Genomic DNA, 26801 nt, shown 5'->3' on the forward strand with positions numbered 1-26801 from the left:
TTCTTAACTACCTGGCAAGAGGCAATATTAAATAGAGGTTAAGAGCATGAACTCTAAGGCCAAACTGCCTGGGTTCAAATACTGTGTGGCCTTGGGGAAGTCCCTGGATTTCTCTGTGCTCAGTGTCCTTATTTATGAAATAGAAAAAAGTAACAGTACCGCCCTCATATAATTGTTATGAGAGCTAAACAAGTTTACACTGAACTGCAAAGTATAATAAACTCTATATAAAGTTAGCTACTCTTGGGATTATGCGATATTTATTCCCTTGAATGAACATGTATGGCTTTTGCAATAATTTAGCATTAAGAATATACAAATATTACAAAGGAGAACTTAAGTTTCTGTCACTGAAACTAAAACTTTAATCATTTTATATATTCTAATTAGTGTCAAATGCCTTCAGAATATTACATTGCTGATTGCTTTAATCTGATTTATTATCCTAATGAATATTTAATAATCAGCTTCCCAAACCTTAATAAGAGTGTTCTTTGCTAGTTTCATAATTTTTTGGAAATTTTACCTACTGTCTTAGTTCAAGAACCAAAAGGCTAAACTGCAGGAAAGAAGGTCAACACACAGAAATCAGTTGGGTTTCTATACACCAGCAATGAGAAATCTGAAAAGGAGATGAAAGAAACAACTCCATTTATAAAGGCAGCTAAGAGAATAAAATATCTAGGAATAAATTTAGGCAGGGATGTAGAAGACTTATACAGTGAAAATTACAAAAACACTGCTGAAAGAGACTATAGATAGATAGAAAGACGTCCAATGTTCATGGATTGGAAGACTTAATATAGTCAAGATGTCAATACTACCCAAAGCAATCTATAGGTACAATGCAATCCCAATCAAAATTCCAATGACATTCTTTACAGAAAGGGAAAAACAAATCCTCAGTTTTATACGGAAAGACCAGACACCTCTAAAAGCCAAAGCAATTTTAATATACAACAAAGTAGAAGGCCTCACACTTCCTGACTTCAAAACATACTACACAGCTAGAGTAATCAAAACAGCCTGATACTGGTTTGAATACAGACACATAGACCAATGGAATAGAACTGAAAATCCAGAAATAAATCCAAACATCTATGGTCAATTGATTTTGACAAGGTGCCAAATTCATTCACCGAGGAAGGAACAGTTTCTTTAACGGTGCTGGCAAAACTGCATTTCCGCACGCAGAAAAAATAAAACAAGATCCATACCTCACATCATACACAAAAACTAAGTCAAAATGGATCAAGGACCTAAATATTAAATCTAAAACCATAAAATTCTCAGAAGAAAATACAGGAGCAAAGCTTTAGGACCCACTTTTTTTCAATGATGGATTATCAAACACAACAGTGAATGTATAAGCAACAGATAGAGGCACACTTCAGATACACTGTGGGTTCAGTTCCAGATCACCACAATAAAGCAAATACAGCAATAAAGCAAGTCACACGAATATTTTGGTTTCCCAGTGCATATAAAAGTTATGTTTACACTATACTGTAGACTACTAAGCATGCAATAGCATTATATCTAAAAAAAAAAAAAATGTACATACCTTAATTAAAAAATACTTTATTGCCAAAAAATGCTAACCATCATCTAAGCCTTCAGTGAGTCATAATCTTTTTGCTGGTGGAAGGTCTTGCCTCGATGATGATGACTGCTGGCTGATCAGGGTGAAAGTTGGGGTGGCAGTGGCAATTTCTTAAAATAAGACAACAATGATGGTTGCCACATTGATTGACTCCTCCTTTTGTGAAAGATTTCTCAGTAGCATTTGGATGCTGTTTGATAGCATTTCACCCACAGTAGAACTTCTTTCAAAATTGGAGCCAATCCTATCAAATCCTGCCACTGCTTTATCAACTAAGTTTATGTAATATTGTAAATCCTTTGTCATTTCAACAATGTTCACAGAATCTTCACCAGGAATAGATTCCATCTCAAGACACCACTTTCTTTGCTCATCCATAAGAAGCAAATCCTCATCTGTTAAACTGTATCATGAGATTGCAGCATTTCAGTCACATCTTCAGGTTCCACTTCTAATTCTATTGCTCTTGCTATTTCTACCACATCTGCAGTTACTTCCTCCACTGAAGTCTTAAACCCCTTAAAGGCATCCATGAGGGTTGGAATCAACTTCTTCCAAACACCTGTTAATGTTGATATTTTGTGATTCTCCTCATTTTGAAATCACAAATGTTCTTAATGGCATCTAGTACGGTGAATCCTTTCCAGGAGGTTTTCATCTACTTTGCCTAGATCATCAGAGGAATCATCAGGTATAGCCGTAAGAAATGTATTTCTTAAATAATAAGACTTAAAAGTCAAAATTATTCCTTGATCCACAGGGTACAAAATGTCTGTTGCATTAGCAGGCATGAAAACAACATTAATCTCATACATTTCTATCAGAGCTCTTAGGTGATCAGCTGCACTGTCAATGAGCAGTAATGTTTTGAAAGGTATCTTTTTTTCTGAGCAGTAGGTCTCAACAGTGGGTTTAAAATCGTCAGCAAACCGTGCTGTAAAACAGGTGTGCTGTCACTCGGGCTTTGTTGTTCCATTTATGGAGCACAATGGAGCAGAATGGATTTAGCATAATTCTTACGGACCCCAGGATTTTCAGAATAGTACATGAGCATTGACTTCAACTTAAAGTCACCAGCTGCATTAGACCCTAACAAGAGAGTCAGGTTGTCCTTTTAAGCCAGGCATTGACTTTTCGTCTCTAGCTATGGAAGTCCTAGATGGCATGTTCTTCCAATATAAGGCTGTTTCATCTACACTGAAAATCTGTTGTTCAGTGTAGCCATCTTCAACAAATTATCTTAGCTAGATCTTCTGGATGGCTTGCCGCAGTTACTACATCAGCACTTGCTACTTCACCTCATAATTTTATGTTAGGGAGACAGCTTCTTTCCTTAAACCTCATGAGCCAGCCCCTGCTAGTTTCAAACTTTTCTTCTACAGCTTCCTCACCTCTCCAAGCCTTCATGGAATTGAAGAGAGTTAGGGTCTTGCTCTGGATTAAGCTTTTGCTTAAGGAAATGTTTTGGCTGGTTTGATCATCTATCCAGACCACTAAAACTTTCTCCACATCAGCAATAATGCTGTTCCGCTTATCATTTGTGTGTTCTCTGAAGTAGCGCTTTTAATTTCCTTCAAGAACTTTTCCTTTGCATTCACAACTTGGCTGTTTGGCACAAGAGGCCTATCTCCGCTTTCGACAAGCATTCTTCACTGAGCAGTAAGAGCCCACGCAACATTTATCGATTAAGTTCACCGTCTTATATGGTCTTGGTTCACAGCACTCCAAAACGATTACAACGGTAACGTTAAAGATCACTGATCACAGATCACCATAACAGATATTATAATAATGAAAAAGTTTTAAATACTTCGGGAAATACCAAAATGTGACACAGAGACATGAAGCAAGCACATGCTGTTGGAAAAATGGTGCAAACAGACTTGCTTGACACAAGACCACAAACCTTCAATTTGTAAAAAATACAGTATCTGCAAAGCACAATAAAGTGAGAGGTGCAATAAAAAGAGGTATGCCTGTAATGGGGACCTCATAAAAGTACTTACGTTTACTAAAATACTTATCGAAAGAGTGAAGAGACAGCCTACAAACTGGGGAAAAAAGTTCTTCAGGAATCATATAACTGATGTGGGTCTAAAACATTTAGAAAACTTTCACAACTTAAAAACAAAAAGACAAATAACCCAATCAAAAACTGGGCAAAGAACATGAACAGACACTTCACCAAAGATGATATTCAAATGGCCAACGGACACATGAAGTTGATGGCTCAACTCCAACAGCCATCAGAGGAATGCAAATCAAAACTACAATGAGATATCATTTCACTCCTCCTTGGTGGCACAGTGTTTAAGCATTCAGCTGCTAACCAAAGGGTTGGCAGTTTGAATCCACGAGCCAGCCATTCCTTGGAAACCCTATGGAGTAGTTCTACTCTGTCCTATAGAGTTGTTACTAGTCGGAATCAACTCAATGGCAACAGCTTTGGTTTTTTAAAATTTTTAGGATGACCAAGATTTAAAAAATAAAATAAAATAACGAGTGTTAGAGGGGATGTAGGGAAACTAACTAGACCCTCATCCATTGCTGGTGGGAATGCAAAATGGTACAGCCATTATGGAAAACAGTCTGGTGGTTCCTCAAAAAACTAGAGGTAGAGCTGCCATATGACCCAGCAATTCTACTCCTAGGTATACACTGTACACCCTAAGGATCTAATACAAGTGACACAAAGAGACGTATGCACACCTATGTTCATCATAGCACTATTCACAATAGCAAAAAGATGGAAGTGGACAAGTGAAATGTGGTATATACATACAATGGAATACTATCAACAATAAAGAAAAATGAGTTCCCAAAACACCTTTGGAACCTGAATGAACCTGGAGGACATTATGCTGAACAAAACAAGTTAATCACAAAAAAAAAAAACAAATATTGTATATTCTCACTTTCATGAAATACTATGGACAAATAAATATAAAGAAACTAATGTTCATTAGTGGTTACGAGGGATGGGGGTGGCGGGAGGAGGAAGTTCACTCTCTAGAATAGACACTTGTTATTTTTGGTGATGGGAAAGGTAACACCGAATGAGGGTGAAGTGTACCCAGCTTAACAAAGGTAAACGATGTCACTAAAAAGCACACAAGACAAAATGACCTGTTGGTAACTGCTAAGGCATACATAATTTTTAAAGACCAACGAAAACAACCAAAAAATGTATGTGTGGGTATATATGCATGTACGTAGGCACATATACATACGTATGCATATAAATCAAAAAGCCAAACCCACTGCTGTCAAGTCGATTCCGACTCATAGTAACCCTATAAGACAGAGCAGACCTGCCCCACTGAGTTTCCAAGGAGCAGCTGAGGATTCAAACTGCCGATCTTTTGGTTAACAGCTCAGCTCTTAACCACTGCGCTACCAGGGTTCCATAGGTATATGTGCATATATATAAAACCAAATCAAACCCATTGCTGTGGAGTCAATTCCAATTCATAGAGACCCTACACAGGACAGAACAGAACTGCTCCATAGGGTTTCCAAGGAGCAGCTGGTGGACTCGAACTTCTGACCTTGCGGTTAGCAGCTGAGCTCTTAACCAGTGTGCCACCAGGGCTCCCATATATGTATGTATGCATGCATATATATGTATAAGTATGTACGTATGGTGTATATCTGGGTATATGTATGTGTATATGTATCTATGTGACTGCATGCACATATATACAATAAAGCACATGGGGGCACAGTTACAGATACTTCTTAGACATAACTAAGCACCTTGTGGGATTAGATTTCTGGGTTTGAAGAATTAGGACCATGGTCTCATGGCACATCTCCGTCAACTGGCATAACACACCTCATAAAGTTATGTTCTAAATCCCAGTTTAGTGAGTGGTGTATGGGGTCTTAAACACTTGTGAGCAGCCATCTAAGACACAACTGTTCGCCTCTACTCATCCAGAGTAAAAAAGAAAGAAGGAAATCAAAGACTCAAAGAAGGAACTAGTCTACACAAACCATGGCCTCATCTACCCTGAAAACAGAAGCGCTAGATGGGGCCCGGCTACCACTACCAGCTGTTCTCATGAGGGCCACAACAGATGGACCCTGATAGAACAGGAGATAAATGTGGAACGGAACCCCAAATTCCTTTAAAAAAGAAAAAAACCCAGACCTACTGGACTGGTTGAAACTGCAGGACTTCCCGAGACTACTGCCGGGAGATACTCTTCAACCTTAAACCAAAACTAACCCCTGAGGTCACCTTGTAGCTAAATAACAAAGTGGTTCAAAAAATATTGAATATCATTCATAAGTACTGTGCTCCTTTAAGACCAAATGGTAAACAATTACTTTAAAACAAAGATGAGAATGTAAGGGGGGCAGAGAAACTAGATTAACGGAAACAAAACAACTAGAACGGAAATAATGACAGTTCACACATTGTGAAGAATGTAACCAATGTCACTGAACAACCTGTGTAGAAACTGTCGAATGGGAATTTAAACTGTGATGTAAACATTCACCGAAAACACAATAAAACGTTATTTAGATAAAAGAAAGAACCAAAATGCTTCTTTGAATTACTGTCTCCGGTCTACCTTTTTGCTTTCTTAGCAGTTTCATAAGGTCCAAGAGACATGAAACGAAAAAGAAAGTATGGTTATTTTAAAGAGACTATTTTAAATGAAAGGACTTCTCTCTCAAAGGAGGTAAAAAGAGTATGTTTCAAGACCCTCATGCATCTGTCAGTTTGTCCTACTCTAAGAGTGTGCGTGTTGCTACGATACTGGAAGCTATGCCTTTGGTGTTCAAATACTAGCAGGGCACCCATGGCAGACAGATTTCAGCTGAGCTTCCAGACTAAGACAGACTAGGAAAAAGGATCCAGCTGTCTACTTCTGAAAAGCATTAGCCAGTGAAAACATGACAAATAGCAGCAGAACATTGTCTGATACACTGCTGGAAGATGGAACCCCTCAGGTTGGAAGGTACTCAAAATATGACTGGGGAGGAGGTGCCTCCTCAAAGTGGAGTCAACCTTAATGACATGGATGGAGTCAAGCTTTTAGGACTTTCATCTGCTTATGTGTCACGACTCAAAGTGAGAAGAAATAGCTGCGAAAACCTATTAATCAGAATGTTGTACGTATAAAACATGAATCTAGGAAAATTAGAAATTGTCAAAAATGAAATGGAACACATAAACATTGATATTCTAGGCATTAGTGAGCTGAAATGGACTGGTATTGGCCATTTAGAATCAGATAGTCATATGGTCTACTATGCCGGAAATAACAATTTGAAGAAATGGCCTTGCATTCATCGTCAAAAAGAACATTTCAAGATCTACCCTCAAGTACAATGCTGTCAGTGACAGGATAATATCTATACGCCTACAAGGAAGACCAGTTAATAACACTATTATTCAAATTTATGCACCAACCACTAAGGCCAAAGATGAAGAAATTGAAGATTTTTACCAATTTCTACAGTCTGAAATTGATCAAACATGCAATCAGGCTACACTGATAATTACTGGTGATTGGAATGCGAGAGTTGGAAACAAAGAAGAAGGTTCGATAGCTGGAAAATATGGCCTTGGTAATAGAAACAATACTGGAGATCACATGATAGAATTCTGCAAGACCAATTACTTCTTCACTGCAAATACCTTTTTTCATCAACATTAAAGCGACTATAACACATGGACCTCACCAGATGGAATACACTGGAATAAAATCAACTACATTTGTGGAAAGAGACTATGGAAAAGCTCAATATCATCAGTCAGAACAAGGCCAGAGGCTGACTTTAAAACAGATGATCAATTGCTCATATGCAAGTTCAAGTTCAAACTGAAGAAAATTTGAACAAGTCTACCAGAACCAAAGTAGAACCTTGAGATATCCCACCTGAATTTAAAGACCAACTGAAAAATAGATTTGATGCACTGAAACTAATGACCCAATACCAGAAGAGTTGTGAAATGACATCAAAGATATTATACACGAAGAAAACGAGCTCGTTAAAAAGAAAGGAAAGACCAAGATGGATGTCAAAAGAGACTCTGAAACTTGCTCTTGAACGTCGAGTAGCTGAAGCAAAAGGAAGAAATGATAAAGTAAAAGAGCTGAACAGAAGATTTCAAAGGGCAGCTCGAGAAGACAAAGTAAAATATCATAATGACATGTGCAAAGACCTGAAGATTGAAAACCAAAAGGGAAGAACGATGAATAAGGAAGACTGAAGAAGAACTGACGCCTTTGAATTATGGTATTGGTGAAGAATTAAATATATCATGGACTGCCAGAAGAACGAACAAATCTGTCTTGGAAGAAGTACAACCAGAATGCTCCTTAGAAGCAAGGACGGTGAGACTACATCTTACATACTCTGGACATGGTATTAGAAGGGATCAGTCCCTGGAGAAGGACATCATGCCTGGTAAAGTAGAGGGTCAGTGAAAAAGAGGAAACCCTCAACAAGATGGCTGCCAACAATGATCTCAAGCATAACAATGACTGTGAGGATGGCGCAGGACTGGGCAGTGTTTTGTCCTGTTGTACACAGGGTAACTATGAGTCGTAATCAACTTGACGGCACATAGCAACAACATGTTTCAAGAGTTCAGCCAAATTAACAGTGAAGAACCCATAAAAAGGGTTTAAGAGAGACTCAGAGGTCAAAACTCAATAAATCAATTAAACAACCAGACCTCTACAATCACAAAAGTACTTATAAAAAGTTTCCCTTGTTCTTTTTTGTTTGAATAAAATGTCAAAGCAAATCAGTAAGTTGGAAGATTTTAAAGAAATTTAAACCAAAGCTCTCCTTCAAAATCTGAATTGGTAATTTATAATGAGATTCCTCCACCTTGGTGAGTTTGGTTTAAATACATTTCTGACAAGAAAACTAAGAACAAATAAAATGACAGAGACAATACACATATGGAATACCAAAGTAAATAATAAATACAAACATTCTACTTTGAGGAGAGTAGACTATTTGCCATATACTTATTCTGAACAGTCTGGTAATCCCACCAAAAGCCATAAAGGCAAAAAATAATATACCCAAAGGTAACCAACTGCTGAATTCCAATATTATATTCTATTATCAAAACAAGCACCAAAAGAACATAATCTCATCCACTGCTGTGAACAAAATTAGAACAGCATCTTCTTCCAACATCTCTCAAACAGACATTTCTTTATTTTTTATCTTATAATATTATTTATTGAAAAAATAAAATGACAGCTAAGAATATTAACCTTTTCACCAAATCAGGAAATACATGCCATTGTTTAGTTACACCACAAGGGAAATAACAAGATTTCTAAATATTAAGAAGCAAAACTGATCATAAATGCATTAAATAATCGTTACAATATTGACATGTTTTTCCAATTTTTTTAAAAAAAAAACCATCGGTAGTATTTATTCCTATTTTGATGGCCTTTTCCCCATAGTATCAAGTCGACAAATACAGAATGTCTTCAGTGTTCAAAGACAGTCTCCAGGTGGTAAATTAAGAAATATATAGGAATAATTATGAGTCCCTGGGTGGCACAAACAGTGAAGCACTCAGCTACTAACCAAAAGGTTGGTGGTTCAAATCCACCCAGAGACGCCTCAAAAGAAAGGTCTGGTTATCTACTTCTAGAAGATCGCAGCCACTGAAAAACCCTACAAAGGGTAGTTTTACTCTGAAACATATGGGCGTCAACTAGATGGCAACTGGTTCTGGTTTCTAGGATTATAATTTAAGGCAAAATAAATAAATAAAACAGGTACAATGTGTTATGGGAATTAAAAGGAAGCAGTGTTCACTTCCAAATGAGACTACCAGTGGATACTTTAGAAAGAGGTAGCATTTTGTCTGGGGCTTGAATATTGGGTACATTTGCTACTGGTCGAGGCTAGGACCTGATAGAGACGACATTGGAAGTGGAAGGGGCAGCATGAACAAGCACAGTTGTGAAGTCCAAAGTAAAACTGGGGATCAACATGGTGTTCATGGAAAAAAGTCCTAGGTTAAAATATTAACTGTCACTCACACTAGCTGTGTAGGCTTCAACAAATTACTTAACTTCTCTGATCCCGTTTTCTCATTTGTAAAATTGGGATAATACTACATGCTTTGGATAGATCACTGTTAAGAATCAGATAAAAATACGCAAAAGCATCTAGCACATAATAACCAAACCAAGCCAAATCAATTGTCGAGTCAATTTCAACTCACGGCTATCCCATGTGTTTCACGGTAGGACTGCATTCACAGGGTTGTCAATGGTTGTGATTTTTTTCAGAAGTAGATGGCCAGGCCTTTCTTCTGAGACACCTCTAGGTGGGTTCAGACCACCAAAATTTTGATTTGTAGCCAAGCCCTTAACTGTTTGTGCCACCCAGGGACTCACCACATAATAAATATTCAATAAATGTTATCTATTGCTAATATTTTTCTTATTTTTAACAAGACTAAAAGTATACTACCCAAAACCAAATCAAATCAAACCCATTGCCGTCAAGTCAATTCCGACTCATAGCGACCCTACAGAACAGAGCAGAACTACCCCATAGAGTTTCCAAGGTGCACCTGGCAGATTCGAACTGACAACCTCTTGGTTAGCAGCCACAGCACTTAACCACTACACCACCAGGGTTTCCATACTCCCCAAAACAATGTTAAATATGCTACATGTGACAAAAAATTGACAAGTAATTAATAACACTTGGAATCAACCTGGAAATAAATAAATAAACAAACAACTAACTATAACTATGAAAAGCAAAACTGAAAGAAATGATAGGTGACTGAAGCCACTTGATCATTTAACCAGCTGTAAGGACAGTACAAGGTTTAGCAGTATAACAAAGAAAGATGCCTAATTACACATACATAAAAAAATAATGATGCAAATGGTGCTGGCAATAAATCAATAATTGAATATATCACACACTAGCACATTCAGAAACAACCCCTTTGCTTCTCTAAACCTGTGTGTCCAACCAGGCCCTTCCAATAATGCGCCACTGAAATAGTCAATTATAATAAATCCTCTGAAAGGCTGAGATGTTCTGAATAATCTATCTAGTTACTCCCACTTAAATTATCCAAATAAAATGTACCTCTAAGAACAAACACTAACCAACTATCTTACATTCAGATACCGTTACTCAATGTTTAACAACTTCCAAGGACAGAGAAAAACATTCCTATCATTGAATCACAGCTATTTTATTTTTTCCACAAATAGCATTCCTTAAGAGAGACATCCTAATACATTTTCTGTTTGAATGGAGTCATTATCAACCAGGTCTGTGGCTTTTCATTGACTACAACACATCTCTTATACATAAACTTTCAATTCTTTAGGGTGCAGTTTGGTGACAGTCAATGAAATGAAGCACAGAACTGAAACTGTACAAAATGGTACAGTTTGGCTCATGAGTAATGCCACCATGGAAGTAAAATAAGTCTCCATTCCCAGAATTAATATTCCCTTCTAGCAAAAAAAAAAAAAATTTTTTTTCTAGCAAAAGATCTCTATCTTTGTTGCATTAATGAGCTCACTCCCAATTTGTTAAAAATTTTTGTTTCATTTACTTTCCTCAAATGTCTAACAGAAGTTGCCCTCCACACAATGAAAAGAACACATTTTACAGAGGTAAATATCTTCTAACTGGTATCCCTCATGGCACAGCAGTTAAGAACTTGGTTGCTAACCAAAAGGTCAGCAGTTCGAATCTACCAGCCAATCCCCGGAAACCCTAAGAGGCAGTTCTACTCTGTCCTACAGGGTCACTATGAGTTGGAATTAACTCTACGGCAATGGGAACTGGTATCCTAAAGCTTACACTTGATGTATACATATTCAAAGGGCAAGACAACCAGAAAAATTCAGGTGGAGTAGTGCAAGCATCTCCAAAATGAGAACATACACCCGAAGGAGGCTGAGAAAGGAAAAATCCTAATTATATTTATTTTTACTCTTCTTAAATTTTATTTCATATTTATAAAATATTAGTACAGTAATACATGGATACAATTATAAACAGATATATATCTATCGAATATATATAACTGTTTTGATTCTGTTGTTGCTGTGTGCTGTCCAGTTGATTCTGACTCACAGCTACCCTAAAGGACAGAACAGAACTGCTCCATAAGGTTTCCAAGGCTATAATTTTTATGGAAGCAGACTGCCACATCTTTATCCTGAGGAGCTGCTGGTGGGTTTGAACCATCAACCTTTTGGTTAGCAGCCGAACATTTAACCACCGCAAGCCTCCTTCATTTTGCTATTAGTGCTAATATATCACTAAAGTTTGAAAGACATTGAAATAGAGAAGAAAATCACTCTGCCAAAGAAGTCTAAAATGCAAAACCTAATACTATAAAACTGTTAGAAGAAAGCTTACGAGAAAAATCTTTGTAATCCTGGATTATGCAAAGATTTCTTAGGACATAAGAAGTATGAACCATAAAAGACAAATGTGATAAACTGGATATCATCAAAATTTAAACCTTTTGTTCTTTTAAAGGCATTGTTAACCTATCTATGCTCATCCAAAGACTTCACCAAAAGAGTAAAAAGACTACCTACAGACTGGGAAAAAGTTTGTAGCTATGATATTTCCGATTAGCGCCTTACCTCTAAAATCTACATGATTTTGCAAAAACTCAACTACAAAAAGACAAATAACCCAATTAAAAAATGGACAAAGGATATGAACAGGCACTTCACTAAAGAAGACATTCAGGCTGCTAACAGATACATGAAGAAATGCTCACGATCTTTAGCCATTAAACAAAAAAACCAAACACAGTGCCATTGAGTCAATTCTGACTCTAAGCGACCCTACAGGACAGAGTAGAACTGCCCCATAGAGTTTCCAAGGAGCACCTGGTAGATCTGAACTGCCAACCCTTTGGTTAGCAGTCGTAGCACTTAACCACTACGCCACCAGGGTTCCCCTTTAGCCATTAAACCCAAACCCAGTGCTGTCGAGTCGATTCCGACTCATAGCGACCCTATAAGACAGAGTAGAACTGCCCCATAGAGTTTCCAAGGAGTGCCTGTCGGATTTGAACTGCCAACCCTTGGGTTAGCAGCCGTAGCACTTACTACTACGCCACCAGGCTTTAGCCATTAGAGAAATGCAAATCAAAACTACAATGAGATTCCATCTCACTCCAACAAGGCTGGCATTAATCCAAAAACACAAAATGATAAATGTTGGAGAGGTTGCGGAGAGACTGGAACACTTATACACTGCTGGTGGGAATGTAAAATAGTACAACCACCTCGGAAATCCATTTAGCGCTTCCTTAAAAAACTAGAATTAAACTACTATACATACGATCCAGCAATCCCACTCATTGAAATACATCCTAGAGAAATAAGAGCCTTTACATGAACAGATATATCCACACTCATGTTCACTGCAGCACTGTTTATAATAGCAAAAAGATGGAAGCAACCAAGGTGATCATCAACAGATGAATGGATAAATAAACTATGGTATATATTCACACAGTGGAATATCACGCATAGATAAAGAACAATGATGAATCCATAAACATTTCATAACATGGAGAAATCTGGAAGATGTAATGCTGAGTGAAATTAGTCAGTTGTAAAAGGTCAAATATTGTATAAGACCACTGTTACAAGAACTGGAGAAACAGCTTAAACAGAGAAGGAAATACTCTTTGATGGTTATGGGGGGGACGGGGAGGGAGGGAGAGGGGCGAAGGGAGGGAGAGGGGCTTTCACTAAATAGATAGTAGATAAGCCTTTTTTTTAGGTGAAGGGAAAGACAACACACAACACAGGAGAGGTCAATACAACTGGACTAAACCAAAAGCAAATAAGTTTCCTGAATAAACTGAATGCTTCAAAGGCCAGCATAGCAGGGGTGGGGGTTTGGGGACCATAGTTTCGGGGGACATCTAAGTCAATTGACATAATAAAGTCTATTAAGAGAACATTCTGCATCCCACTTTGGAGAGTGGCTTCCGGGGTCTTAAACGCTAGCAAGCGGCCATCTAAGACGCATCAATTGGTCTAAACTCACCTGGAGCAAGGAAGAATGAAGAACACCAAAGACACAAGGTAATCATGAGCCTAAAAGAAAGAAAGGACCACATAAACCAGAGACTACATCAGCCTGTGACCAGAAGAACTAGATGGAAACCGGCCACAACCGATAACTGCTCTGACAGGGAACACAACAGAGAATCCCTGAGGGAGCAGGAGAGCAGTGGGATGCAGACCCCAAATTCTCATAAAAAGACCAGACTTAATGGTCAGACTGGGACTAGAAGGACCCCAGAGGCCATGGTCCCCAGACCTTCTGTTAGCCCAGGACAGGAACCATTCCCAGACTCAACTCTTCAGACAGGGATTGAACTGGAATATAGGACGGAAAATGATACTGGTGAAAAACGAGCTTCTTAGATCAAGTAGACACGTGAGACTGTGTTGACATCTCCAGTCTGGAGGGGAGATGAGAGGGCAGAGGGGGCCAGAAGCTGCCCAAAATGGACTTGAGGAGAGAGAGTGGAGGAAGGACTGTGCTGTCTCATTAGGGAGAGAGCAATTAGGGTTGTATAGCAAGGTGTGTGTAAGTTTTTGTATGAGAGGCTGACCTATTTGTGAACTTTCACTTATAGCACAATTAAAATTAATTAAAAAAAAAAGACATTGTTAAGAAAATAACAAAGGCAAATTGCTGTGGGAGAAAATATATGCAAAACACATATCTAATGAAGAACTCTTATCCAGAATTTACAAAGAACTCTTACAACTCAATAAGAAACAACCCAATAAAAAACAGGCAAAGATTTGAACAGACACTTCATCAAAGAAGATATATGAATGGCAAAGAGACACATTAAAAGATGCTCAAGATCATTATAATCATAAAGAAAATGCAAATTAAAACACAGTGAGATACCATGACACACCCACTAGAGTGGATAAAATTAAAAAGACAGACAACACCAAGTGGTGCTAGTCAAGATTTTAAGAGTTAAATTCTCATCTTGTATAGTTAATAGATAACAAGCAAGATAAGCTTGTTATTTAGAGATATGAAGGCAAACAGCAGAAGAAACTGCTAAATCATTGGAAGCAGTAGCCTCCAGGAAGCAGAAATTGGACGGGGAGACATGGGATAGAGGAATGTTATTTTTCTTTATAAGCCATTTAGTATTAATTGACTTTTTAAACTATATACATATATTACCTTTTTTAAAGGTTAAGAATAAATTTAAATAAAAGATAGCTCACTGTCTATTCTTAGCAGTGCCAGAAATTAAGAAGCACCTTATACATACTAACCCAAGTCACACATTATTGTGAACTAATCAATTCTTAGATAAGAGAGCAAAATATTGGGAAGCTACAAAAAATTTTGAAGCTGAGAATTATTGCTTTAAACATTTTTTCACGAGTTAAAACAGGATATTTAAGAAGATAAACCACTAAAGATCTACACTACTTCCCTAGCTGACAACACATTCTATTATAGAGCAACGTTTTTAAAACTTTAAAAATGAGAAAATATGAGTGATTTCCTAAATCACTTGCTTTCCAAATTATAATACAATATTTTAGAAGTCAAGCATGAAATACATTCAGTGCATACTTGTTGGGGGTAAACATGGTACTATAATCAACAATACTATCCGTAAGAAATACGTTGTTAGCTGCCATGGAGTCGACCCCAACTCACGGCAACCTTGTATAGAACAGAACGAAACATTGCCTTGTCCTGTGTCATCCTCACAACTGCCAGCATATTCAAGTCCATCATTACAGTTTTTGTGCCAATTCATCTTACCAAAGGTCTCCCACACCCTCGTTGGCCCTCCACTTTACCAACTATGATGTCCTTTTCCAACTATAAAAAAAAAAAAAACTATAGGTTCCTCCTAATGATGCATCCAAAGCAAGCAAGCCAAAGTCTCAGACTATATTCTGTGATCCATAGGGTTTTCATTGGTTAATTTTCAGAAGTAGATCACCAAGCCTTTCTTCCTAGTCTGTCTTAGTCTGGAAACTCCACTGAAACCTGTCCACCATGGGTGACCCTCCTGGTATCTGAAATACTGGTGGCACAGCTTCCGGCACCACAAGGACCTGCAAGCCACCACAGTATGACAAACTGACAGACTGGTGGTGGGCAGTAAATACAAAGCCCATTTTTTGAAGTTAATCCTAAATTTTTATTACTAATGTATTCACTTCCTCTCTATAGTACTAGCAACAGATATAGATGTTACACACGTGTCAAAGGACCTTTTGGAAACACACCACACAGAAAAGTGATTCTCAAAGAGAATAAGGTTAAGGGAGGTTGGCAGGATAGCTGAAATCTTGCTCTGGGGGTTGTGAGGGAGTGGGAAGTGCCTTCTTCCAACTGGCTCACATTTCCACTCCTTATTGGTTTATTCCAAGTGTTAAAGGTATGACTGCTTAACTTTCATGCATGCCTTCAACCTTTAGTTCTTTTTAGCATTTGTAACGTTTAAATGCAACCCTGGAGGCGCAGTGGTTAAAGCACTAGGCTGCTATGGGTTTGAACCAACTCGATGGCAACTGGTTTTTTGTTTACACTCATTGGAGACAAAGCTATGCTTCTGTTTTTAATATTTGAAGTTGAGGCTCATGTTATCAGAAATAATGTTTCTTTTATTCTTTCAGCAAACATTTATTAAGTATCAGAGGACAGAGTAGAAGTGCTCCATACAGTTTCCAAGATGCAGCTGGTGGATTTGAACTGCCAACCTTTTGGTTAGCAGCTGTAGCACTTAACCACTGTGCCACCAGGGCTCCAATGAGTGTGTATTCACTATAAATATACCAACAATGAGAATAAAGAAAAGTAAACGTCCTTAGATCAGTTTTACAAAAACTGGGCCTAAGTTTCTCCAGATGTATTCTCAAAGATACCTATCAACATCTCATCAAAAAATACCTTCACCAAAAATATCCCCTGAAGCCTTCTTAAAACCAAACAATAGTTTAGCTTAACTAGTAAAGAATGTCTGCCTTGAACATTATGCTCTTTTAAGAACTACCTATACAGGGTCAGGAAACCGTGGTGGTGTAGTGGTTAAGTGCTACAGCTGCTAACCAAAAGGTCGGCAGTTCAAATATACCAGGCGCTCCTTGGAAATTCTACAGGGCAGTTCTACTCTGTCCTATAGGGTCACTATGAGTCAGAATCAACTCGACGGCAAAGGGTTTTATTTTTATACAGGATCAAATTGACAACAACTGGAAAGACGGATTAGATAGGAAAGTTAGGGGCAGTGAGTTTAGGCCAGTGAGAGAGGAACAATTCAGAAAAGGAGGATGCGAATGGGTACACACCTTGGGGTTGTAATCAATGTTACTGAACTGTACGTGTAGAAACTATTGAACTGGTATATGCTCTGCTGTGTATATTCTCAACAACAAAAAATTAATTAATTGAAAAAAACCTTCAGATTTCCGTGATTCTGCTCAAAGTGTTCACCCACCCACTTGTACATTCCATAAATATTTATTGCATATATTGGGAATATAGGTACTCTGAAAGTACAAAGTCCCTGCCCTCATGAAGTTCACATTTGATCATCAACTTTTTTGCATTAATAAATAAAGCAGGACTCACTAAGAAAATACATTATGACACCGTATCCTTACATTGCTATAGAATTACCATATGATTCTCTCTGATTAATTTATACATACTTTAAAATGTTTATATAGGTAAGTCACTTTGTTTCTTTAAACAGTCTGTAGATTAAATATGGTGTTTGTGATAAATTCTATAATAATATTATTGGACTTTGAGTTTTTGGTAACTACCTAATAAATAGTGATTCTAAAGAAAAACGAGATTCAAATACTTCTTTTTGACTTTACTGCCGTTTTCAAGAATGTAACCTGTCTTATAAATGAAAACTGTATAGTAAGAAATAGATGTTAAAATGATAATACTAAGTACACCAAAAGGTTTTAGTAGAAACAACCCCAGAAATCCAAATTTTAAATTACTAACTTATGTGCCTTAACTATTAACAACCAAGATTACAAAAACCAATCCTAACAGACTTGGTATTAATGACAACAGATTGCCCAAAGTTTTTATGGGGACTGAAGATCACTTTAGTTCTGTTATTCATATCGAAGATATGTATTACCACATAAGACCACAGTGATAAAAACACCTAAAAATTCACATTTCTTCTAATACCAAGACAAACTTACTACACTTTACTCTCTAGTCTCTTTTATTACATTTAAAAAAAGGTTCTTTACAGTTTCTTAAACCCAGAGAATCCTAAATTGTCCCTGTGTAATTAAACCGAAAATACAGGAAAATCAGTTACTTAATCAAAATATATAACTGAAGACTAAAAGTATGGCCTTCTATAATTTAGAAATGCGCATTTCAAATGGCTTTAAAGCTCTGGTCATTTGGCCTCCAAAATGTTTACATCGTATTTTCAAAACCCAAAACCAAACCAAACCCGCTGCCATCAATTTTGACTCATAGCAACCCTATAGAGACTACCAAAAATATTTCCCTTGATAAACAATGGTAAGGAAATAAATACCACAATGTAACCCAAAAACCCTTTTTACTCAAATCATAAAACTAAATTAACACAAAGAGTGGACACTAATGTAAACTATGAACTTTAATCAGTAATAATATGTTGATATTGGTTCATAAATTGTAATAAATATACCACACTAATGCCAGATGTTAATATTAGGAGAAACTGTGAGGGAAGGAGGCATACATGGGAACTCTCTGTATTCTCCGCCCTATTTTTTATAAACCTAAAACTGCTCTAGAAAATAAAGCATATCAAAAAACAATCCGTAACACATTTCCCTGAAATGTATGCAGTTACATTAATAATAAAGTTATCTACTATATCAAATATTTTCTAAGAAATTAGTTACTTAGAACATGAGGAATTTTGCTCTAATACACCAAATTATAGAATTCCTCTATCTCCTGGAATGCATGTTGAAGTTAATCAATGGACAAGTACATACTACGAATCTATATAGCCTTTCTATAATAACCCATTATAATCTTTTTCTATAAAGTTAGACAATTTGCTTTTTCCATCTGACACAATAACTGCTCTGCCTATAACATCTTATTGACTTGTATCATTTACCACTCTCCTATATGTATATCACATCTTTCCAGATACACCATAAGCTCCTATATGGCCAGGAAGTATGTATAGCCAACAGTTCTGTAGACACAGTATAAGTTCAGTAAATCTGATTAGTAATTACCTTCAAGACAGCAGTTTCAATAGCTAGTGAAAAAGGAAGAAAGCAGCAGAGTGAAGATGAGCACTGGTGGAAGGCATTAAAAGGAGCAGGTGCAGACCACGGTTTCAGGCATTCGGCAGAGCAGAAAAGGAAAGCACTAACACACAAATTTCAGGTTACAGTCACTGAGTCTTAATTTTCAAGTAAATTATTACTAAAGGCTGCTTCCTGATGCCAGAGGAACAAAGCGCTGAGATTTATCTCTTCTCCGACTTCTACCTGTAGAAGTTACTTGGCAGCCTAGTCCACAGTTTCCTCATCAAAAATATGGGGGAAATAATTCCCCTCTACCTCACGGAATTTTTTTGAAATTCAAATGAGGTAATAATGCATGTTCAAGGGCTTTGTACACAAGTAAAACAGTATATTAAATGCAAGGTACTACTAATGTTACTGAAGATGTATTCTACCCTTTGACCCAACGATTCTAATTCTTCGCATTTATCCTAAAAAGGATCTAGGTAGACAAATGCACAAAGGTATCTTGTCCACAAAGGTGAACAAATCCACAAAGATGTTCATAGCCGTCATGTTGGAATGAAAAAAAAAAATCTGGAAATAACCTAAATATCATCAATGGAGGATTGGTTTAATAAATTATGATACTATGTGGATCAATCAAATCCACTTTTTCTGACAACAACTATGTGAGTAATAAATACATCAATATAAATCAAAATCCCTACCCTTCTGGCTCAATTCTGACACCAGGTGCTCATGCAGCACTTCTTCCTCTGACCCTAACCAACTGGAACTAGGTCAGAGCTCACAAGTTAAAGGACATAGTCCTCCAGGCTAAGTCAGCCCCAAGACTTCAGATGCCAGCCACAAATTCAGGAGCCCCCATGGCTCCCCTCATTTCTGATCTGCTGGCTATCAAATTCGGGGATGCCAACCATAAGCTCAGGGATTCCCAGGGCCCCTCACTTCTGACTTGCTGGCTTCCACTACTCCTTGGGTTTGATAATTCACTAGAACCACTCGGAGAATTCATGGAAAGTGCTATACTTAGACTACGGTTTTATTGTAGGAAAAAGGATGAAAAGAAGAGACACATACAGCAAAATCTGGGAGGATTCCCAGCGTGAGGCTTCCATGTCCCAAAAAGGGATGCTGTACCCTCTTCCATGCATCAGTATCTTTCAACAACCAGGAAGCCAATGGATCTTTTATTGGGGCCTCATTGCATAGGCATGATTCATTGAATCATGCCCCCACCCCTAGGTCAGCTGGTATCAGGTCATGCAGTGGTCTTTCTGGCCAGGTCACCCCCCACTCATTAGCACAAACCCTCAGGTGTGGTCTGGAGGCCTTAGATAACAAAAGTACCTCAATCAACTCAGGAAATTCCAATGGTTTAGAGTTATTGCTTAGTAAACAACGGCAAAGACCAAATTACTCTGGGTAAATTCTTTACCCCACAGATACACACAAAAAATAGAATCATGCAGCAATTAAAAATGATGTCACAGAGGTATAAATATGAACATGAAAAAATGTTCAGCATAAGTAAAAGCAAGATTGCAAGAGGTTCAACCTGGAAAAGCCTTCCCTCATCCACCAAACTTCAGCAAGTCCTCTGTTATATACCTTGTAACAACAACAACAACAACAAAAAAAACCGTTGCTGTGGAGTCGATTCCGACTCACAGTGACTCTATAGGACAAAGTAGAACTGCCCCACAGGGTTTCCAAGGCGTGACTGGTGGATTCACACTGCCAACCTTTTGGTTAGCAGCTGAGCTCTTAACCACTGCGCCACTACGGCTTCTATATATGTCATAGGATTCCCTATTTTTCCTTAAGCTCGTCACAGTTTAAAATAACATATATCTCCTTCATTAGACTGTAAACTCCCTAAGGGCATGGAAATATAGTATGCATCCACATATAAGGAGCCCTGGTGGTGTGATGGTTAAGAGCTCAGCTGCTAACCAAAAGGTCAGCAGTTTGAATCTACCAGCCATTCCTTGGAATCTGTATAGGGCTGGTCTACTGTGTCCTATAGGGTCACCATGAGTCAGAATCCACTCGATGACAATAAGCATGTGTATATAAACACAAACACATATATACATACTGAGAAAAATAAAAGTTAAGCAGGATTTGAAAATGTAGGAGGCCAAATGAAAAAAATAAAAACAATAAAACAAAAGACATACAAGCTTAAATTACATCAGCCTTATAAAATCAGACTAAAAATGGGATCTAGAAATAACAATTTGTCAAACCATGCCATTTAACTTGTTTGATTACATTAATATGTGGAAAATTGTCTCCGCTTAAGGAAGGAAAAAAAAAAAAATGCTGTATCCAAAAGGACGCAATGTTTCATTTTTAAGGAGAAATCTAAAAGAGAAAGCTTTCTTCAAGTCAGTAATCCTACCTGGTCAGAATGCTGTATAAAAAAAACAAAACCCACTGCCGTAGAGTGGATCCAGACTCACAGAGACCTTATAGGACAGAACAGAATTGCCCCATAGGGTTTCCAACCAGTGGCTGGTGGATTCAAACTGCAGACCTTTTGGTTAGTGGCTGAGCTCCTAGCCACCTGCGCCACCAGGGCTCCAGAATGATGTACATACTGCTTAAAATTCAGCTTGATATTGAAGTCAACTACCACCTATAGCCAGAAGGCTTAGGCAACTCACTCACCATCTCTAGGCTACATGTACTTTCTCTATGAGTGATAGTATCTTACCTTCATAAAGCAAAGAACTGTACCAGACAAAATCTTGAATTTCCTTTCTATGATCTGTGTTCTTCCACACTGTATATTCAATATTCTGGCAAAAGGTCTCTCATCAAATAGTGACAGAAGCAACTGTCCTACTGACTGACAAGGTACGATTATGCAAGTCTCCTCTTTAAGAAACCACAGACAGCAAACTTATGGCTTCAATGAAGCATTTACTAATGGAAAATCTGAGTTTCTTTAACATGAGGCACCCAAGTAATTCCCCCAAATTTTTTCATTTAATTTGATATTGGCAAAAGAATATCACAGAATACATCACACAGGATGTGTCAATCACTCAATTGTGGAAAACACTAAAGAATGGTACTGGCATCATTAAAAGTTTAACTGCTACTAATTTTCATTAGGTCTTGACACTTTGAGAGTTTTCTACTGAACAAAGAACCAGAAACCACTTTTTAAAACGGAAAATTTGAAAAACACAGAAAAGTAGAAAGAAAATTTTATAAAAAAATAAGGCTTCTTCACTCAATTCTTCTACAAACAAAAAGGTACATGTTTAAGAATAAAAATACAACATGAAGCAAATCTCAAATTACTTCCACTAAGAAAAAAAAAAAAAAACTTCCACTAGGGGTATAAAAAAAATCCTCTCTACTATAACTAACCTAGAAAATGAATTCACTTTTCCCTGACCCCAAAAAAAAAAAATTCATTAACGGCCAGAAAGTATATAAAGCTGAAAAATACAATACAATCATTCCCTCTAAAATAAGACTGTAACATCTTTAGTCTGTAGTTTAAGAAAAGTTTAACTAAAGTCTTATAAGCGGTAGGAAAAGTTGTTTTGTTCTTTAATGGCTTCAATCTTAGCAGGTGGTACTGAAATTTTGAGATTCTAAAGAGAACGTATTATTCATCAACTTGAAATTCACGCATAAACCAATTATTTTTATTCTTCAGCTACTATATATTGTTTTCCTTTCCAAATATATTATCATTAACATCCCTTAGAACACAAAGTAACCAAAGAGTGTGCCAAAGCAGACAGTGCCTATTTTTCCATCATTTCTCCTTCCAGGGTCCAATATGGTACTCAGCAAAAAAGAAGAACTCAGTTCTGATTTAGAATAGTTTACCTGGAGCCTGAAAATCTATCATTCTTTAAGAAATATCTACTGTGTACAAAAGAAGAATTGACGCATTTGAATGGTGATGCTGGCGAAGAATACTGAATATACTGTGGACTGCCAGAAAAATGAACAAATCAGTCTTAGAAGATATACAACTGAAATGCTCCTCAAAAGCAAGGATGGCGAGACTTGATCTTGCTTACTTTGAACACATCATCAGGAAAGACCAATCGCTAAAAAAAGGGTGTCATCTTTGGTAAAGTAGAGGGTCAATGAAAACGAGGAAAACCCTCAGTAAGATGGACTGACCCAACATCCTCAACAATGGGCTCATGGAGTTTATGCTCCAATGAACAAGACACAAACTTATCAAACAATCAGATAAATGTATTCACACAAACTGTGATAAACACGATGAAAAAAAAAGTAAGAGAGTCGTAAGATATGCGAAGACCTGACCTACCATACTACAGCAGATGAGGAAAAGCTTCTCTGAGGAAATTATAAATGAGCTGAAGGAAGAGAGTTATTAGATAGAAATAACTTGGCAAAAGATAAAGGAAAAACTATGCCCAGCCAAAGGAAAAAAAAAAAACTATTTATATTGAAAGAAGAGTGGTTGCAGAAACACTAGCTAGGAGGCTACTACACTTGTCCAGGTGAGAGACAGTGGCAGCTTAGACTAGGAGAGTAGCAATGAAGATAAAGAAAAGGCAGATTGAAGAAATATTTAGGGGGAAATCAGTATTACACTGAAGTACGGCTTATTTAGCAGCATTTTAAAGATGACAGATCTTGAGATTTTTTTTTTCAGTTGTGAAATCAAACATTAGAGAAGTTAAAAATTTGAGTTTATCTGATGCTCCTCAAAGAGCCAGATAGCTCTCCTGACCAAGTCTCTAATAGTAGTAACATGTTAGCATGAGTGACATCAGAAGTGTGTCAGAAGGCTGTGGCCAAGACCACTGTAAAGTCAAGCACATATTTTAAAAATATGTATTATAGGTCCCTCTTTCCAGTTGTCAGAAGGTTTCCAAATGATAAAATCACTGGGATTTGTAAGGTACATACTTGTAATGTCACATTGTATGTTTTCTCTCCTTTGTACTTTTGTGAAAACAAAATTTCAAGACTTAGGAAAAAGGAAGAATAGATTATAATATCATGAGTCAACTTTCAGCATAAATTTATGACATAACATTTTATATCACAAATATATTATACCTGAGAGCATTATAAAACTAAAAACCCATTGCCGTCAAGACAACTTCGACTCAGGACAGAGTAGAACTGCCCCATAGGGTTTCTAAAGAGTGCCTGGTGGATTCGAAATGGTGACCTTCTGGTTAGCAGCCGTTACCTCTTAGCCAACATTATACCATAAAGATGCTACAATGTCAGGGAAATAAATGTCATTTTACGACATACAAGATCTCAACGTTCAAGATGCATAGTTCGAACAGCAACATATACACAGCTAACTTTTTGATCAGGAAAAAATAAGACACATACACTCATCAATTCTATTCCTTTCCTTGTTTCAAATGACTAATAAATGGAAATTTCTACAAAACTTTTTAATTTCACCTTTATGTAACCAATATAATAAAATCTTCTTAAAATGCAGTAATAAGCTTAAAGTTAACAGGCCTATGTCCCTTATGAACGGTAACAACGCTTTTTCCCAAGTACCCCACCATTGGAATTTGATCTTCTGCGCCCCTATTTCCATGAACCAGAATTTTAAATAAATGGCTAAGGAGAAATAATTTCCAGTGTTTTGCTTTAACATACTAGCTCTCTTCCACAGCCCCTGCTTAAACCTCACACAGGTAAACCTTTGAGAGAACATATTGTAAAATCTATTTCTTGTTACTTATGTTTCCATGAAAAATTACCTTCCTTAATCTTACATGGTCCAATGTACACGTAGATACTTTCCCTTGGGTACTAGTGATTTGCTTCCGTGAAGATTAAAGTCTAGGAAATCCCGTGGAACAGTTCTACTCTGTTCTGTAATGTCGCTATGAGTTGGAAATTGACTCGACGGCACACAACAACTATCAAAGCAGTATGGCATACTAGTAGTTTTACAAATTTTCTAACATGCTGCACTAAAATACACAGTAATTAACACTGTGGTCCCACACAATAGTAGAATCCTAACAGGAACACTAGCATGAAAAAAAAACATCACTTGGTCAAAATTCTAAGCTGGGCAAAGTCTAAGTCAACAGATGATGAAGACTCCCGTATTAATGGCCCATTATATAATTGGTAAAGCCTAGAAATGCATGTCTTATTTATGCCTCTATAATCCTTGAATTTTCAGAAAAATGCCACATCTGTATGATGGAAAGGTATACTGAACGTAACAGTATAGTAATTGATCTCCAAAACTGTAAATAAATAAGAGTCACAGAATTTCAAGGAACATAGGTACCTTGGTTAACGATTTAGTCCATAATCTCATTTACAAATGAGAGCAACAAGGGACAGAGAGGAAAACAGGATTTCTGGAAAACAGGAAAGACTTAATGTGTACTTGTGGCATGACAGAACCCAGGCCTAGTTTCCTACCTGGTACTCTTTCTATGTCTCTGAAGTTTTTTAAAAAAGAACTCGGGGGGAAAAAAAAAAACCTTACAAATTGATTGAAAGATACAGAAATTCCTGAATAAGTCTTAATTTCTCATACCTTAAGTAGAAATTTTAAGGGCAAGCAAACTTACACTTATTTTTTAAACACTGCATATCTTACTATATGTTTTCATCTCAAAAATACCATACCACAACAGACTCTCTAGACTCAAATACAAATACATACATATACTAAGCTTAAGGCTAGTTATTCTTGTAATTAAGTTTAAAAATACAGAAAATGTGATACCAAAATCAACAGCAACAACAAAAAATTAAAAGTCAAAATTAAAAATATTTGTGCATCAAAAGGCTTTATCAAGAAGGTCAAGACGCGACCCACAGAATGGGAGAAAATATTTGAAAATCATATATCTGATAATGGTTTAATATCCAAAATATATAAAGAGCTCCTACAACTCAACAACAAAAAAACAATCCGAGTAAGAAATGGGCAAAGGGCTTGAATAGACATTTCTTCAAAGAACATAAAAATGGCCAATAAATACGTGAGAAGACACTCAACATCATTAGTGACTGTTGTTGTGAGGTGCCATCGAGTTGGTTCCATTCATAATGACCCTATGTACAACAGAACAAAACTCTACTAGGTCCTGTGCAAGCCTCACAACTGTTGCTACGTCTAAGCCCGTTGTTGCAGCCACTGTGTCAATCCATCTCGTTGAGCGTCTTCCTCTTTTTCACTGTCCTTCTTGGAAGCCCTGGTGGCATAGTGGTTAAGACCTATGGCTGCTAACCAAAAGTCAGAAGTTCGAATCCACCAAGCGCTCCTTGGAAACCGTATGGGGCAGTTCTACTCTGTCCTATAGGGTCACTATGAGTTGGAATTGGCTTGATAGCAACGGGGTGTTTTTTTTTGGTTCTACTTTACCAAGTATGATGTCCTTCTCCAGGACTGGTCCCTTCTGATAACACGTCCAAAGTACCTAAGACAAAGTCTTGCCATCCTCACTTCTAAGGGGCGTTCTGGCTGTACTTTTTCCGAGACAGATTTGTTTGTTCGTCTAGCAGTCCATCGTATATTCAATATTTTCACCAACACAATAATTCAAACGCATCAATCCTTCTTCTGTCTTCTTTATTCACTGTCCGGCTTTCATATGCATATAAGGCAACTGAAAATTCTATGGTTTGGGTCAGGTGGACATTAGTCCTAAAGGTGACATCTTTGCTTTTCAACGCTTTAAAGAGATCTTTTGCAGCAGATCTGCCCGATGCAATACATCATCTGATTTCTTGACTACCACTTCCATGGGCATTGATTGTGGATCCAAGTAAAATGAAATCCTCAACAATTTCAATCTTTTCTCCATTTATCATGATGTTGCTTATTGGTCCAGTTGTGAAGATTTTTATTTTCTTTA

General features: G+C 37.2%; 1 protein-coding gene across 2 annotated transcripts in view; it reads right to left on the minus strand.

Annotated features, from left to right (window-relative positions):
- Positions 1-26801, minus strand: part of MXI1 (MAX interactor 1, dimerization protein) — a 101359-nt gene that overhangs the window by 46591 nt on the left and 27967 nt on the right. The window lies entirely within an intron of this gene.

This window comes from Loxodonta africana, chromosome 16 (assembly GCF_030014295.1).
Source record: "Loxodonta africana isolate mLoxAfr1 chromosome 16, mLoxAfr1.hap2, whole genome shotgun sequence".
Classification (NCBI taxonomy): domain Eukaryota; kingdom Metazoa; phylum Chordata; class Mammalia; order Proboscidea; family Elephantidae; genus Loxodonta; species Loxodonta africana.